The 4824-nt window shown below is 27.5% G+C and overlaps 1 long non-coding RNA gene across 1 annotated transcript; it reads left to right on the top strand.

Moving 5' to 3' along the window:
* The first annotated feature begins 2504 nt into the window (after nt 1–2504).
* LOC124888617 lies at nt 2505–3649 on the top strand. Its single transcript, XR_007047101.1, has 2 exons — nt 2505–2583; nt 3377–3649. It is a non-coding gene; the product is annotated as an uncharacterized LOC124888617 (long non-coding RNA).
* Nucleotides 3650–4824: the final 1175 nt, after the last annotated feature.

The following is a 4824-nucleotide window of genomic DNA, read 5'->3' as shown; positions in this document are numbered from 1 at the left end:
CATATCAACATTATCTATATTTACTAGAAAGATTAACAGGACTTAATGAACATCGTCCTATATATTGTCACAATAAAAGACACCTCAAAGTAAAACATAAACTACTTTGCTTAATACAATTAACATGGAGAAGGCTTCGTTGATTATGTTTTTGCTAGTCATTTCATTGAGTTTTTCATGTGGTTAATACTTTACGAAAGTTAGCTAATCTTTATATGATAATCTCATAATTTATAATAATATTTTATTATGACTGTCAAGTTTTTTCTTTTTGAATTAATTTTTTATGCTATGTTATGTTATATATATTTTTTGATAATTTTTTTTTATAGAAGTCAAAAATTATTCGAACGGACAATATCATTATAAAGAGATTTGATTGTACGATGATAGGGTTTATTCAAATTGAGATTTTACTAGGGGTATCTAGGGCTGGGCATAAAATACCAAAAATCGAATTACCAAACCGAACCAAAAAATTTGATAATTGGTATTCGGTAATTCGGTATTTGGGACTAAAATTTCAATCGGTAATTTGGTATTTGGGAGTAAAATTTCAATCGGTATTCAGAAGAGGGTTTGGTACAAGATATTAATACTGTTTGGTATTCGGTATTTACCGAATATTGAATATATATATTCACACACTCAATCCAATAGACAATAGTACTAGTCATCTCAAAGAAGCAACAAAAAGAATACTAAATAGGGTTTCTATTAAATATACCATTTGAAGTTTAAACATACATTTGTACATCTCCAACTTTAATATGGTATTACCAAATACCGTATCGAACTGAAGTTTAATTTATCGATTACCGAACTACCGAACCGATGTTTCTAAGTATGGTATGTGGTATCTATGTTCAAATACTGATTACCGAATTATCGAACCCAAACTTTGAAAATACCGAATCGAATATCAAACGCTCACCCCTAGGGGTATCAAATGAAGCGGTTGGACTCTATTTGGGTGGTTCAAATTGACAGAGGTAATAAATAGATGGTTCAAAATTACTTAGGCTAAAATGGGCTAAAAACAGGTCATAAAATAATCACCTACTTCCTAATAAATTTTAATTTCTTTTTTTGTTCTAAACCTATTTTATTAGGTACCATTCTAAAATCGGATCATTAAAAATGAGATTTTTATTAGAATACATATAAGTTATTGATTTCACCATTTCAGAACATACTAACTCTAGATATGTCTCAATCATACAATAACTTTTAATTTCTCATAAATTTTAACTAACATTTTATGATTTTCATTCAAGATGCTGATTTTTTTTTTAATTTTTCAATCGTCAGATGTTGTGATGGGACAGAAGTGTGCTTCAATTTCAGATTGTCACAATACATGCACAAATGGACATTCAGTATGTTCCAAGGGAACATGTAATTGTTGTATTGATCATGGTCCATTATGTCCTGATGAACAAGAAGGCATTGACTTTCATCACAAAGTAATGACCAAGACTAATCTTTTTAATTATTTCGTTAAAATCTATTGCTATGCCTTTACTTTTGTCATACAAGGTAATCGCGCTTCGTATGGTCAAAATTAATTTATATTTCAATACATCTGAATTTTCTAGTTAGGTATAAATAAAGTGATGTAATGCCCCACCCCCCACCTCCACTCCACACATCCCTTTTATTTTGGCCTTTTTACTATTTTTCTCACTTATATATATATATGTGTGTAAAAGAAAACTCAAAACACTCATTAATTTAACTCTTTTTATTATATTGAATATAAATAACTTTTTCTTCGAAAGACAATTTTGCAACAATGACTAAAATGTCTATGGCTAATGAAAAGGTGGCAATAATCTATTAAATAACTAAAAAATATTTTAAAAATATTTTTGAAGAGATTTCTCATGAATCAATTTAGGTTATATATCAGTTCAAATTTTAAATTAATTAAATTAAGTGGATAAATGAATTCAGTCAATAAATAAGCTATTTATTCGCAAAATTTGAATGAATTAGGCAAGACTTATTTTTATAGGCTAATATTAACACTCCTAAGATTTTAGTGTGTAGTCAACCCTTTATTTCCAATTGACCACAAATTGAGGAAAAAATTAATAAGAAACAAACAAATTTATAGCTAAACAATCAAATTCGTCACTAATTCTATCTAGTACTATAGATTCAGGACAAATGAATTATCAAAAATTTAACGAGCTGCCAATAATTTTTTAATCCTCAGAACAATAATGCAAGTCGCAAAAATTTCAAAACTACAGATAAAGAATTATGGCATGAAGTATGTCTGTCCTGATAGATTAATTACTTACACGTGTCAAATTAATCAGGATTTCAATTAATGTTACACATATAAAAGAGGATAATAATTTCAAGATCAAAAATAAATGCCATAGTTGAATATAACAATATCAATATTATCTATTTTCTAGAAAGATTGGCAGGAACTTAGTGAACGTTGTCCTATATATTGCAACAATAATGAACATTTCAAAAGTAAAAATATACTATTTTTCTTGATAGTTAAGATGGAGAAGGCTTCATTGATTGTGTTTTTGCTAGTCACTTCTTTGTTCTTTTCATGTGGTTAGTTAATTTTCTCCCTCTCTTGATTTCTTTATGGAAGTTAGTCTAAATCTTTCTATAATAATTATAGTATATAATAATATTTTATTATAGCTGTCATGTTTTTCATTTTATTTTCAAATCGATTTTTTATGATTTGTTATGTTATATGTTCTTTATGACAATATTTTGTCATAGAAGTCAAAAGATATTCGAACAATTGAAGTCATTGATTATAACCAGATATAATTGTATAATGACAAGGTTTATTCGAATCGTGATTTTATTAGGGATGTCAATAGAGGGATTAGACTCAATTTGGGTGGTTTAAAATTGGCAGAGTTAATAAATAAGTGAGTCAAAATTAGTTAGGATAAAATAGTCTAAAACGCGAGTAGTAATTCACCCAATCCTAAATAAATTATAATTTCTTTCTTTTAAAACAAAAAAAAAAAATCTTGATGATCTTTTGATGTGGTTAGTTTCTCTCTTTCTCAAGTAGTCACTTACAAACACACACAACAATTATAAGTATAATATTAAGAAGACTTTAATTTAATGGTGATTTGTTATAATCTTAACTTACAAAACATGGTTGATCTAAGTTGTTAATAGCAGACGTTATCTAACCCACCATTCATAAATTGAATCATTAAAATGAGACTTTCATTAGAATGTATATAAATTATTAATCGCATTAATTTGAAATATACTAATTCTAGATCTGCCTCAATCATACAATAACTTTCAATTTCTCATGAATTAAATGTTATATTTTTGTGCAAGATGTTAATTGTATTTTTTCAATTCTCAGATATTGTGATGGGACAAAAATGTTCTTCGATTTCAGATTGTCATGGAATATGCAAAATTGGATATCGAGTATGTACTAAGGGCATGTGTAATTGTTGTATTGGTAGGCCATTATGCCATAATGATCAAAAAAGTATTGACTTTGGTCCCAAAGTTAGGACTTTAGAAGACTCATCTTTTTAATTACTTTGTTAAAAGCTATTTATTTTTGTCATGCAAATGTATTTGCATTGAAGAAATTAACTCTTATATATAACTTAGTCGTTTTGTTGAATTGTTTACAAATTATGTTAGATCGTGATAAGTTAAAACTACATATAAAGAGTAAAAGAAAAGTACATTTTAAAACTTTGACATGAAGTTATGATGGATCGATATGATTTCATGTTATATTCAATCAATTTGTCATGTTAGATTACATGCACATGTCAAATCATCTTAATAATTTCAAAGTTAAAAATAAAAAAGAGGAAAACAATTGAAAGCACGAAGTAAATTTCATTTAAGGAGGTTTATAAAATAGCCATGTCAATAATTATTTTTTTTAATGGGTATATCAAATTAAAATGTGATAAGTAAAAGCAAACGAAAAAAATATTAATTTATGTTTATTACTTGAGCATGTTGAACCAATAACAACAGTAATTATGTCACCATTATTTCAAATAAGTTTGGTTCCCTGTTGTGATTCAACTAAAATTTGGACAGCTAGCATACTGAAGTTAAGCTCTCTAAAAAAAGACGACTTTATATTCAACAGCTAATACACTTACACAAAAAAGAAGCCAATAACTTTTGGAAGGCCATATATACACTTGGGTGGCACACAAAAATCTCTAGAGTAGCTCATGACTTTGTGATGAATATGATGGAATTTAGTTTAAGGGAAAGATTGTCAGATGAGCGAATAAAGTTTCAGATTAATAGTTATAAATAAGAAGTTATATATAAAGTGCAGGATATACTCTTAATTTATCGGTGAGGCCTTTGGAAAAAAAGTCATTTATATTTTTTCAAAACCAACATTATTAAATCATATTAAGAGTATTTTTGGCTGTTTTAGCTAACAAATTATGAATCAAATCCCCTCACCTTATTTGAAAGAGATATTTATACACTGATGTGGCACATAAATTTTTGAGGCGTTCATATCAAAATGTGGTATTCATGAGACATAGTAAGGATGAGTTGGAATGTTTAGGGCAATTAAGACAACCATGTTGAGTTGTCTAGATATACACACTCAAAATTAGAGTGTTATTTGTCAGTTAAGGCCAAATTTAAATATATATTTATCTATTATGCTTTTTTTTATTGACTAACCTTCCATAAAAGAGAAAATTTCTTTGACTTGCTAACAAAAATAAAGATTGTAAGTCAAATCTCACAATTGGAAATAACTATACTAAGTTTCTATTTACCAATTTTTTCTTTTGGCTAGTTCTTAAT

Source organism: Capsicum annuum, chromosome 11 (genome assembly GCF_002878395.1).
Source record: "Capsicum annuum cultivar UCD-10X-F1 chromosome 11, UCD10Xv1.1, whole genome shotgun sequence".
Taxonomy (NCBI): domain Eukaryota; kingdom Viridiplantae; phylum Streptophyta; class Magnoliopsida; order Solanales; family Solanaceae; genus Capsicum; species Capsicum annuum.
This window is presented reverse-complemented; position numbering and strand designations above follow the sequence as displayed.